At 36.2% G+C, this 14327-nt stretch overlaps 1 long non-coding RNA gene across 1 annotated transcript; it reads left to right on the top strand.

The window, feature by feature from the left end:
• The first annotated feature begins 533 nt into the window (after nt 1-533).
• Nucleotides 534-13093, top strand: LOC134333343 (uncharacterized). Its single transcript, XR_010015374.1, has 2 exons — nt 534-798; nt 12643-13093. It is a non-coding gene; the product is annotated as an uncharacterized LOC134333343 (long non-coding RNA).
• The last annotated feature ends 1234 nt before the right edge of the window (nt 13094-14327 follow it).

Below are 14327 nucleotides of genomic sequence, written 5' to 3'. Positions count from 1 at the left end.
TGGTGAAATTGCCTTGATGAGAGAGACCAGAAGAGATTGGCTTAGATTGTTCACAGGAGAGCTACAGTAACTTCACTCTTTACTTTCATTATGAGCAGAAAAACACATTGAACATTAAGACGGATGATTTACAACAGCAGAAAACCACATCAGATTTCAGTGTATTTAACAGCAAAAAATCACTGTGTGAAAAAACACTTATTTTATATGAATGATGGTAAAAAACCTTTAATCAACACACACAGTCCACCTATGTTTACGATACACCATGGCTGAACAAATTGGATCATATTCATTGTCCCATCAAATCTGAAGCAGTTTACAAGCAGCAGCAGATGTACTTTGAAACTGTCTGAAGGACACACAGAGAATTCACTGTCCCTCTTAAATAGTCTCCTGAGTCTGATATGTGTCTGATATTGCCATGTCATGTCCGCATCCTATAATCAGTCACCTATGCCGCCCGGGGCTAAAAGTCAAAGGACTGTTCTGAACTGATGTAACGCTGCCTTTTTCTCCCTTTGAAACTTCAAACTCCAGTTTGTGAACAAAGTCCTGTCTATCTTCACAATAAGAGATCTCCGACCACTGACCAAACTCCATTTGTAACCACTGCCTATTTTTACCTTCTCATGAATGAGTCTTTTTCATTTGCACTGAACGGGACATAACAACATTGTCACCAGATAAATGACTGGCTACTTGGCCTACATGGAATAATCGGCACATGGAATAGTTGTGGATCACTTTGGGAATATATTGGCATCTGTTATTTATCATGATGGCTTTGACAAAATGGTATGTAAAATCTTAGAAAGGTTAAAGACGATTGGCCACATTGATAAGAATGGCGAGATTGAGAGTGGTAATATGCATGTTCCAGCACATCTAAAGCCAGTAAGTACCTGCATGGACTCACTGGGGTAGATGGCACAGGTACGTAAGTTTAGTGACATGGTGAAGGACCGTGTCAACAGATTGCTATCTTCAAACCACAAAGCTTATGCAAGTCCCCTTTGAACATACTGTCAGGGGATACACTGCTTTGAGATTACTGTTTAAACTATTTTGTCATTATTAGACATTTACTAAAAGCAGAACATGGATTTGGTTATTTTGTATATATTTGTGTATGCTATAGCATATATGAGCACTGAGAAGCAGGGTCCTTGCCCCTCCTGTTTATTAAATCAAATAATCAGATGTTCAAAGTGGTGCTGATTTTGAGGCCTTGTGTGTTGAAATCAGTGAGGAAAATAAAATGCTAAACCAGAAGAAATTAAGGTCAGAATACTGTAAAGGTACTGCTGATCAGGCGAAAAGACATGCTTTTAATATCTAATCCCATTACTTCTATATTTCAGAATTCTCTGTGCAAAGAAAACCTGTTCAGCCAAATTAGTCCTACAGAGAAAGCATTTGTAAAGCATGTTAAACGATCAAATCTCTTTTTTAGCATTTAAGTCGCTAAAGGATCTAAATCATGTTCATATTTCATATAGATGCAACTTCATGTTGGTTTGTTTGCTCTTCAAACATATTGGCTCTTTTCTGTTGTCACAATTCAAAACAGCTGATTAACACATTTCTTAAACAGATATTTCTTGTTTGTTTTAAAAAAAAAACTAAGTGACACTTACTATTACAAGGGGCATAAATACTTCTAGCCCTTAATAAATATATTTTTTTTAATTCCAAGGGGTGTGAATTTTCTTTTCCGGCATAATTGGGGAAAAATACATTTATTTGTGTAGAAAGTCAGATTAATAGATTTTTAGCAGACTATTTGGGACAGAAAATTTTTTCATAAAAGTTATGGTTATAATAGAAGTCAAAAGTATACGAATACAGTACTTGAAGGGGACAGAACTAGTTGTAGCCTAGCGGTTAAGGTACTGGACTAGTAATTGAAAGGTCACTGGTTCAAGCCTCACCACTGCCAGGTTGCCACTGTTGGGTTCTTAGGCAAGGCCCTTAACCCTCAATTACTTTGACAATATACTGTCACTGTACTGCAAGTCGCTTTGGATAAAAGCGTCTGCTAAATGCCAAAAATGTAAATGTAAATGAAAGGGGCATATATGTCATTGAATTTAAGTCAGTGATTTCTGCAACTGTACTTTGTCTTTGACTAAATAATTGGAACACATACTTATACAGATTTGGGTTCTTCCATAAATTTATTCTGGGTTTTCTAATGTCAGCTGGTTCAAACTATCTATACAACAAATGCATTCATTCAGTGTTCAAAGTTTTACCATTGCTTCATCCGGGTTAGGGTCACGGTGGGTCTGGTTATTGGGCGAAAGGCAGGAAACACCCTGGACAGGTTGCAAATCCAGGGCAGACACACACATGCAGACACACACACACAGACTTACACTAGGGGCAATTTTTAGTAGCTCCAGTTGGCATAACTGCATGTCTTTGGACTAGAGACCCACACAAACCGAAAAGACCCTGGCCACTTGGCCGGGGAATCAGACCCAGGCCCTTCTTGCATCCTAGCAAACTAGGCCAGTTTAGTAAACGGTTGCATCCTAATGGAGCCCAGCTGCCTTATGTTAAAAGGAAATTTTACTGGATACGCAGGTATAATCCAAGATTCAACAAAATAGTTTGGACATTAATTAGAAGATGCTTAAACACTGATGACTCTGTACAGAGTCAAACAAGCTTTATATTGCCATTTGCTGTTAAAGGCTGCCGTGAAGAAAATTAGCCTCATAAAACATTATAGTATGTATGTATATTTTTGACCCATCTTAATTTTAGAAGACCCAAAATAGACCTTTTTTATATTTTAGACATAGAAGCCAAGCTTGCCATGACGTGGGTTCCTTATAAGTGCATGTAAACTTTTCACTTCATTTGTAGCTGTCTATGAATTTCGACATGAAAAATGGTCTCTGATGTATTATTAAATTCATATGATTTTCCATGTAATTTTAAGAAAATAAAATTATTTTTTAAATAGATTATGCACAAAAAGATAAAAGTATTTATAATCCTTGTATTTGGGAGCTTTAATCTTATGCCACACATTCCTTTGGCAACTCCTTCATTGACAGTTATGTTAGATTAAAAGTGGGAACATCTACACACTGATATTATGGTAAAGTTGTGGGTCTCACGACTGTACCTCCAAGTGATTTGGAGCTCAATTAAGTTTATATCAAATTTATCCTAAACAGCATTAAATTAATTCTCCAGAAGCACAGATACAATACATATATATGATAATTAAAGTGACTGTTAAAAGTCTGCAGATTTAATGTACATTTTTTAAAGCAAATTTAGAGTCTCTAAATTCTACTTCTGGCAATTTGGGGAAATTGTCTACAACATTTAGATTTCATGTTTTTCACTAACAAAGAGCTTCTTCTTAAATGAAATGTTTTTTACTTTTTACTGACTCTATATATTTTCTATATATATTTAATTTATATTTATTCTTTGTACCTTTATTTAGATTTGGTATAAGTACATTTAGTTCGAGAGTTTTGCCATTGTTTTGTCTGATGTTAAGTATAACTAAATGAAAATTAAAATATGCTTTCAGTTATTTAGTCCATTCCCTAAACTGATAGTAAAACATATTCATAGAGCTAACGCAGCAAAGGCAAGAAATAGAGATTTATCTTTTTTCAGCTATATGAGCAGAAAAAAACATTTTGCAGTGTTGATTCCCTATGAAGCTCCCAAGACAGAAGCAAAGTCTTTCATAACGATTAACAGTAATCTCTGTAGCTCCCAAAGTCTGTTCCCGTCTTACTATTTGGAGTCTGAGTAATGATAAACCTCTACAGCCTAATATTGCACAGTCTCCATAAAGTATTTCTGTTTAAAGCTCAACATTACTGGGTAATATAGACATTTGTGGGATGGGGGTGGGGTAACCATGTCAGGATCCTCTTTTCTCATTCTTTTTCAGCACAGATTTATTTTCATGAGCTTATGAGTGATTAAGATTGGCTACTGTGTTATAAGTTACCATATAATATAATAACTAAGATTTATAGCACATAACCCCAAAGACGAACGCTTGCTGTTAAATATTAATAACACAGGTACATTTTGTGCAACTGAAATTGAAACAAATCTGCTGAAATCTGCTCTTTTTGTGATTAAACTATAAAAACCCCAAACGCTCCATGAAGAACCAATGAGTAAACAATTGCATCAATACACATTTGGTGCAATACTCTTCGTAAATCAATCATGGTCTCTGATAAGCTTCTTTCAATGATTAACCATTGTTTTGCTGAGAATTCAGGTGGCCAAATTCAATTTGCTGGCTCAGGGATACTGAGTGGACACTTATCACTCTTTTAGTCATCACTGAAATAATCCCATTTTTGTCAGGAACTATGCTATATGGCCAAAAGTATGTGGACACCTGACCATTAGATTGTTGGACATCCCATTCCAAAACCATTCACATGAATGTTAAATTGTTTACATATACTACAGCAGATACTACAACCTCCACTCTCTTGAAAATTCTCCTCTTTTTCAGGAAAGGGTCTTCCTGCAAACTTTTGCCACAAATTGTTAACATAATTTATTTTATGTAAATGATTACTTATACTTGTAAGCAATATTAAACCACTAAAACCCCAGTTAAAATAACTAAACTCAGTGTGCCGTAGTGTGTGCATTAAAACTTGCTATTAAATGCTAGTCACATATTCAACTTTAGCAGTTCCCTGTTGGTCTAACTTTTTTAAGTTTTACTGATGTTTCCAACAAACAAGTTGGTAGACTTTATTTATTACTAACAGGTGTTTTAAATAAATACCAGAGCCAGCGCAGTGCGCTAAACCTAACCCTATTAAACAACATTGGAATGAATCTAATGTATGTAATTAGTGCCTGACCTTACAATTTCTCATTTGGCCGAATGGGCACTAGTTCTTAAAAATGCCAAAGGAGGGGGCAACTATGTATTAGCTTGGCTTTGTTATGGGATTTGTTAAGTTTCTGTTCAGGAATCTGCTTACAATTTACCATACTGTATGGAGTGTACATGTCATGCATTTATTACAGTTTAAAGGTAAATGAGAAATACAAATTGTTATTACACATATATACACAGGACATGCACTATATATTCCAAAAAAACAGAATTACAAGCAACTTGAAGCAACAAACAGTTCCAGAGGAGCCAAATAGGAGACACACACATTAAGAAAAACAGTGGCTGCAATTAAACCTCCATACAGGACAGACAAGATGTACAACCCCATGTCTCTTATGCGTAATCTGTGTAGAGTAGCTCCATCATGTGGTCTTTTTCTATATCATCGGCGCACAACTCCAGTCATCAATGTTCAGCACAGTTTGGTGATTTTACTGCTCCATTACATCTACTTAAACCTGGTAACTACTCGACCTTTAATACGTGTGTGTCCAAACAGAAACAATACCTAACTGTGCTGGACTTCAGTAATGGAATTGTGCACCTTGTTTTATGTCATTACAAGTTTCTTTTAAAGTCTTGAGATTATAACTCTGTTTTCTTAGAATCCCAGTAAGTATAAATCAAGATTTCTGAGAATTTATTTATTTTCTTGTTTTATGAGACAAACAAATAATTTAATTATGCTTATTTATGCTAATCTTGCATTAAATCTCATACTATTTAGTGTAATAACTGCTTGCATGTAAATGCAACAAATCTGTTATATCTGCTTATGTAAATGTTCTAATAGAGATACTTCCATCTACTCCATTTAACCATCCATCATCCATCCCTCATCCATTCATCCATCCATCTATCTATCTATCCATCTATCAAGTCAATCTTAATTAAATATCTACTGTAAAATCTTACACAAACATGTTGAATATGTAGACACATCAAAACAGCCTATAAATAAACTAGTAGTTTTGGCATAGCTCAGTACACAGTGTGTAAATGTAAGTGTATTCCAGCAGTCCAGTACCTGGATTAACCATCATGACATGTTCTCCATACATCCTGGGTTCCAATCTGCTAACATAGGGCCAGCGACCTCAGGCTTCTCAGCCTTTCCTACAAAGCCGACTGCCCATTCGGGCCTCTCTGTTGGAATGGCGTGTGTTTGTGCATGTGTTTGTGTGTGTGACTGGCAGCAATCATAATCTTTTAATGCCTGTCACAATGAGATTTCATAGGAGACTTGAGTTCATTGCCTGCTAATGTCAACTGTGTAATGTATATTCACTTTTACAAATTTTCAATTCACCAGAGTACAAGTAACAACGTATATGGAAATACTATATACCTACACTATATGGCCAAATATCCTACAGTAAAAGTATGTGGACACTCCACTGAACAGCTATAGAATGAACTCAAACATCAATTGAAGTCTTCTTGAGACTTTCTTTCGACTGAAATGGCACAAATTCCCACAGACTTACTTTGAAGTCTTGTGAGAAGCATTCTCAGAACGTTGGCTTTTGTTATAGCTGAAAAGATCCCATAGGTACGGTGGCCGAGAAGTGCAAAACTAATTTACATTTCAGAAAACAAAATTACAAAAAAACAAAAACAAATTTACAACGAAAGCAAAAACAAATTTACAAGTGTTTGGGTACCCAGTGTTTGTAAATTTGTTTTGGCATATGTAAAAGTGTTTCAGCACTTGTAAATTTGTTTTGGCATATGTAATTTTGTTTTCTAAAATGTAAATTTGTTTTGCACTTCTCGGCCGCACATTTCTGACGGAAAAGGTAGGTACAATAAACCGGAAGTGCGTGTTGCTTACCTGCTGTCAATCAAACTGTTTGTCAGCGGTAAAGTGAACGGAGTTTGTGATGGTGACGATAAACAAGGTTTTGTCTAGTTTGTGGAAATCATTTTATCCAGTTGATCCGCTATTGTTTTTCTTGTGGAAAGTTATTAGATTGTGCAGATGTTTAGACGTGGCGTGTGCATCTCTATCTACCGTCCGCTCTTCTAAACATCTAAGGACATCTAACATCACAAGAACAACAAAAGCGAAATAATGAAAATAATTAACACAAAATGGACAAAACATTGTTTATTAGGGACGGAACATTTGATACCGAGGCTTTAAAGCGTGTTTCACTTTTGTAACACTGGACTCGGAGTGTATCGGAGCTTATATTAAAGCAGCAGAATGTGCGGGACTGATGAAGCTTTGGCGCTGTGTTTTATCTCACTCACTATATAAGAGGGGGGGGGGCACCTTACACAGTCATGAGAACAAAGGTTTTATTTATGGTGTTTAACATTTATTATTTTTATTCTTTATAATAATAAGTCAGAACCATATTTTAGGCAAAACAACGCACTCTGCCCACTGCGCTACTCATACAGAGGTGTATTAAACAGGTTATGCTGCTATAACCAGCGCACACACACCGTTACTAAGAATAAAAGTGAATACTACTTAATATAATTCCCACAGTCTCCCATTGATAAAAATACGGAACAAAGCGTCCAGTATCAGTTCAATACTGAACGCGGCGTTTAGTCTCCAAATAAAGAAGGATTGTGTATGTTACAGGACGGTGGGTAACCCTGGTTTGATTGTCTCTTATATAGTGAGTGAGATAAAACACAGCACCAAAGCTTCATCAGTCCCACACATGCTGCTTTAATATAAGCTCCGATACACTGTATCAAATGTTCCGTCCCTAATAAACAATGTTTTGTCCATTTTGTGTTCATTATTTTCATTATTTCGCTTTTGTTGTTCTTGTGATGTTAGATGTCCTTAGATGTTTAGAAGAGCGGACAGTAGATAGAGATGCACACGCCACGTCTAACCGTCTGCACAAACAATCTAATAACTTTCCACAAGAAAAACAATAGCGGATCAACTGGATAAAATGATTTCCACAAACTAGACAAAACCTTGTTTATCGTCACCATCACAAACTCCGTTCACTTTACCGCTGACAAACAGTTTGATTGACAGCAGGTAAGCAACACGCACTTCCGGTTTATTGTACCTACCTTTTCCGTCAGAAATGTGCGGCCGAGAAGTGCAAAACAAATTTACATTTTAGAAAACAAAATTACATATGCCGAAAACAAATTTACAAGTGCTGAAACACTTTTACATATGCCAAAACAAATTTACAAACACTGGGTACCCAAACACTTGTAAATTTGTTTTTGCTTTCGTTGTAAATTTGTTTTTGTTTTTTTGTAATTTTGTTTTCTGAAATGTAAATTAGTTTTGCACGTCACTCTTTTTTATTACCATTTGTTTTTAAAATAGAACAAACCAATTGGATAATCCTGAATCAGCCAAAAGATAGGTCTGCAATAAATTAAAAGCTGCTGTGATTCATTCACTGTCTATCATCTTTTTTATCCTAATTAGGCTTGTGGTGGGTCTGATTCACTGGACAAGAGACAGGAAACACACCGGACAGGTCGCCAGTCTATCACATGACACACACACACACATACACACTCACACTTAGGGCAAATTTCAGTAACTCTGTTTGACCTGATTGCATGTATTTGGACTTGTGGTAAAAAAACCGGAGCACCCGGAGGAAACCCATGCGAACAGACAGGAGCTCCTCCAACTGCTATTAAGCTGCATGTTATGTGATGTCAGCTGAGCACCTCATATAACATGCATTTTTTGATAGTTTCAGATGTTTTGGTCTTGTTGCTTTGACATAATCAACCTTTTAACATACCAAAACAACTCAGCTATGATCACATAGTGTGTGTGTGTGGCTGGTTGAATTAGCACTGTGCTAATATATTTCCATGATGAGGTAAGTTAAAGCCCCTGCACCTATTAAGGTAACAAAAATTGTATTTCATCTCAGCTTAATTGCTATAATATTATTCCCATTACTCAGGCAGCTTGTAAACCAAATCAACTGCGCTGATTTAGCAGCAATAACCTGCACGCTGTGATACATACAGTTGCTTCATTATGGAGTTGATGGTGTAAAATGTGTAATGGAACACTGCTTAATATCTCACAGAGACATACAGTAGAAGCACAACAGGAAGGGTAGTGTTTACATAAAGAACATAAAAGTGTTGTGATCCGATGAGACTTTTTGACTTAAACAAGAAAACACTGTCTGTGATAGCTGTCAGAAGTATTTAAATCCAGGTACCAATTAAGGAGATAAATATACACTTACTCAGCATTTTATTAGGTACACCTAAGTGTTATGTACATACATACATATGATTATTTTAAAAGCTACACGACTAGCTTCATATGGATAAATATGGCAAAGTAGCTAACACTAATTTCTGAAAAGCACCTTTATAGTCATTTTTAGTAAAAAATAATTTACAGTAGTGGTTCCTAACAGACAGTTTAGTTAGGGGTGCAGCCAAACTGGTGTATGTTAGGGTTTATTTAGCACTTCTGAAAGTTGAGTAAGATAAATGTAAATGTGCTTTGACCGGATTGGCAACTACTGTAAAATAAGAATCTAACATTGATTCTTTCATATTGAATTTTTTTGCCATGACCATTTTTAGTATTTATTTAAATAATTTTTGTATTAATAAAATAATAAGTTTCAAATGAACTTTTCAATGAATTTCATCTCATTTAGCAGGTAATGTATTATAGAAATAAAATAAATAAATAAAAGCATTGCTCATTTCTCAGGATTGTTGATTCTGCTTGCTGACCCAACAGTCATTTCAGTCTCAACTTCTGAACCTCCATTTTTAAGTCATTTAACTGTTTCAGGGTAAACAAAGCTTCTCGCTTTAGACCTGTTCTATTGCTCCTCTCGTGTTTACTTTAGCCCAGTAAGTCTGCTAGGTTTGCAGGGCTGGTATTTGTCCAGGTTGTAACGGCTGGGCAATTAGTCAGAGCTGGTACATGCAACAAGACCCCTATAAAAAGTGTTTTTGGGGCTAATTTTGGGCTAATTCTGGCTAATAAACATTGGCATTCTGCTTATGGTCCAGTGTTGACTGTAAAGATTGCTTTGTGTCAGATAATTACAATATGCAAGAGTAAAAAAATGCCTTTTCCATTAATGAATTTATGGTTGTTGAAAGGGACCCCTTCATATTTTTATTTTTTATTTTCTTATATTTTTTGTTTTGTCTTCAATTTTTCTAACCAATATAGCCAATTTGCACCCAAGGATGTGACCGCCTCAAGTCATGAAGGGCTAACATGTACTTTATGTACATGTATTTTCCTGGGAGGCCAGCTATCGTCTTTCTACAAATTGCATCCCATGTGATGTTTTTGGGCACATCAACTGACCTATGTGCCATCCTCCTACTCATAGAGCAGTTAGTGACTGACAATTTGCATCCAGTCTCTCCTATATCAAAACAGCCACCAATATATAAGTGTTACGGCTAGCATGTACTTTCTCCATAACACTAAAATCAAGCTATTCCCCAGATAGATGAACGTGTCTTGATAGATGGTACTAGCTGCCTTTAACTATACATATGAGCTTATAGCTGATTATAGCTAATGTCTATAATCAGTCATGTAATAATCATAACATAATTGAAAGGGAAGAGGGGAGTACTATGTTTGTTGTACAACTTAAAAGCCTATGTTATCATTATTATAAAATAATTGGACTGGACCATCACAAAGCTACTATCCATCACATTTACTATTCTCCTGGCATCTGCCAAACTCAGATTCGTGATGCAGATGATGTCTACCAAAAACTTAACAAAGTATTTCATCCAGGTTTAGTTCAAGCTTTCAGTCAAATGTGGGTCATGTATGTCCTGAGGTATATCACCCACAAATTATTTAGTCCTTTTGATTATCTATCTTAAATCAAGTCTTTTGAGCAATTCTGCAGATATTGTTTTTGTACCTTTGGTCTAAGCAGAGCCTAGAACTGACACTCCCACATTACAAGATGACAAATGCAAGGTGCACAGGCCCTAATCAGTTTCATTGGTTTAACGAGGATGATGGATTAATGAACAAATTAACTGTCCAGCAAAATTACAGACACTAAATTCCATTAAAATTACTACTTGGTTGAAACAGCAGGTAAAATGTTGACAGATCAACCCACAAACTGGTTAAACTGTAGACCATAGACCCTAAACTGCAAAAGCTAGACACTGAAGGAATCCTTAGCTTATAGTAATTGGTGCTGTTATTAAGGTAACTAGAGGTGAAACCATGTGTTAGAGAAAATAACAGAGCTCAATATTAATGTTACAATGTACAAATAAAACAATGAAATACCCTATTAAAAACATTTTTATTATCAAAGTCCAAGAGTAGTTGTTGAATTCTATTAATAGATGTTTAAAATACATGACTATACATCAGTAAATGAAACTACAGGCTCTCAGGTGGCACAGGAGTCTAATGCGCTATAACACTGAGTTTGTATCTTATGCTGTGCTATCAACCCACACACAGGCACATTTGGCTGTACCTGTACATAAGGGAAAAGTTGTCACAGTACAGTTACAGCCTTTGCTGTGTGGTCGAGGCATCTGCACTAGCAGTGGATAATTTGGAGAGCTTAGTGTGTCTCTCTCAAATGGGATGAAGCGCTCTCTGAGACTTCATTGAGAAAAAAGACGCATGTTTCCAACAGGAGGGAATTGGACACTATTAGATTGGGAAAAAATGGAGGGATGGAAACAAAAGGAGGGACAGTGGTAGCCTAGTGGTTAGAGCTTTTGGCTGTGAATCAAAACGTTGGAGTTCCAATCTCAGCTTTGCCATGCAGTCACTGCTGGGCCTTTGAGCAAGGCCATTAACCCTGTCTGCTTAACCCAGCTTCCAAACTAGCTGAGATATGCGAAGAAAGAATTTCATTGTACTCTACATTTTTATATGAATTTATGACAAATAAAATCATTCCATTCCATACCCAAAACCAAGAAAAACATTACACTCAATAAACATCTTAAGATGAGACAAATCATAGAATGTCTCACCAAAGCTGCTCTCCTGTAGTTTTATCTTACTTTATAAAACAACAATAATACAGTAAAATATACACTATATAATCAAAAGTATGTGGACATCTGATTATAAGCTTTTTGGACATCCTATTTCAAAACCATGAGCATTAATATGGAGTTGACCTCCCAGTTGCGGCTATAACAGCCTCCACTCTTCTGGAAAGGGTTCCCATAGGGATCTGTGGGTAGCCTTGTTTTATATATTTCATTTCTATGTAAGCAAAAGGTTGCTGAAACACATAAACTCAATAATTAAGTGGAGTGTCCACATCCTTTTAGCCATATAGTGTATTTTGACTACTTGTGCTTCTTTGGGTCTTCTGAAATGTTAGTAACACATAGTTAATTAGTTCTGTCCCGTTTAAAAAGTCAAATTAATCTTAAAAGTATGACATTTACAGATACAGTGCTATAATTTTGAAATATGTGAGCAATCTACAAGAAATGTGTGTTTTATACAAACATGTATGGACTGTCAAAACAACTGCCTGTAAAAATAAGAGTGACTGTAAATACAAGTGAATCTTTCAATAATAAAATAAAAAAATCTCTGCATTTCTCATTACAAGAAAATGCTGTGTGCTGTGGATTGAATTAGATTTTGGTAAATAGTGCTATACTTAATTTTTGGGTAACATGACGCTGCTTCGTAGCAGCATGGTGTATTCTATTTGAAGTTTGACTCACTTTCAAACATTATTCTCATTCTTTAGGGATCTACCATGTTTACTTTTTTCTTTTTCCATGGAGTCATTTCCTCGCACAAAAGAGGAAGTTTACTTGGCATCATTCACCTGTGGCTACATGTAGGCCCTGTTTACCAGCCATCATGAGTCCGCCACACCTACCAAATACAAAAAAGCTTACACGAAACCTCTCAAAACTCAAGCACACCAACTGAAAAATGGCATCTGGATCAGTTTTGGCACATGAATCCAACAGCGAAACACCTGGACTTTTTCTCAAATCCACCAGCTTCGTCCCCAAGCTGCTAGCAAAGAAACACAGAGGACAGAGAGTCAGAGAGCGAGCGTACTCACCATACGGAAGCTCCATATTAGTGCTGGCCTGAGCGTTAACATTGACCATGCTGTTCCTCGTGCTCCCTACAGCTGATTGTTGGTCTTTTCGTTTTCTTCAAGAGAATAAAAGTTTGAGATGCAAGAGTTTGGCACGACGTGTTGCTTTTTTTCGGAGGAAGGTGCTGTTAATGCTGGGTAAGGCCGGTACTTCTGTTATCTTATTGATTCTCCTAATCTGGACAAATGTGGGTGGGGAGGTTAAACAGTAACCAAGCTCATATAGAGAAGCAATCTATATGACAGCTGTAGCCATAGCAACAGGATGGTAGAAACTTAAATAGGCATTTTGATTTTATTTTGCTGCATTTTTCTAATTAGAAATTTTATTCGTAGGTTGTCATGACTATTGAATTGGAAAAGAGTGATTCAGTGGCTAGTGAAGGAGAATAAATTAGCAAGGACAATATTACTACTAGGTCTATAATAATAATTATTATTATTATTATTATAATTGTTGTTGTTATAATTATTATTATTTTTATTGTTGTTGTTATAATATAGTGGTGGCATAGAATCACAGTAGGTATTGAGGGAGTCACACCACAGTATTAGGAAACTGGTTATTAACTACATCTTCTGTCATTGTCAGTGAGCAGTGTTGCATGATGCATGGGTTTCCTTTCTCCTCCTCCTCCTACAAATTGTTACTAGGTGTAAGTACAGTAAATAGGTAAGTGTGTAGTTTCACACAATTGAACTTAGTAGTAGAAGAGGTAATTACAACAACAACAATTATAATAATAATTTTGCATTTAAGTTGGATGGCCTGGCTCACAGTTGACTTTCCAATTCATCCCAATGGTGTTTAAATGGCTCTGTGCAGGGCACTTGGGTTTCTTAACATCAAACCTGTTGAAATGCATTTTAGCCAGCTTTGTGTCAAGTTGAAACAGAAAACGTTTGTTCCTTTTGACACCAGGTTAAAAGTTCACATTTTGGCCGCATAGTGTAAGAAAACAATGTTTGGTAGATTAAGCTTAGGATGGGCTATACTGCTTCATTAAATAAGTAAGATATACAGAAGCTAAATCATTTATGGCTATAAAGATCATAAAAGGCAACCAGGGTAAGCATACGTGCTAAGTATGTGTACATGTTCAATCCATGTCACATATAGCTGCATTACTTTTCTCTTATTTTTAACCCACTTAATCAGCATAAAATGGACAAACAATTGTCTTTACCTTCAGTATAATTAATACTTGTTCCCTAAAATCCTGTTTTGCCATATCTTTATCCCGGCCAGGGTCACAGTGGATCTGGCTTCCCCAGAATCACTGACTGCAATGCAGTAACAAACCTTGGCTGGGCACCAA

This window comes from Trichomycterus rosablanca, chromosome 19 (genome assembly GCF_030014385.1).
Source record: "Trichomycterus rosablanca isolate fTriRos1 chromosome 19, fTriRos1.hap1, whole genome shotgun sequence".
NCBI lineage: Eukaryota > Metazoa > Chordata > Actinopteri > Siluriformes > Trichomycteridae > Trichomycterus > Trichomycterus rosablanca.
The sequence above is the reverse complement of the archived record's forward strand: the minus strand, read 5'-3'. Positions and strand labels throughout refer to the sequence as shown.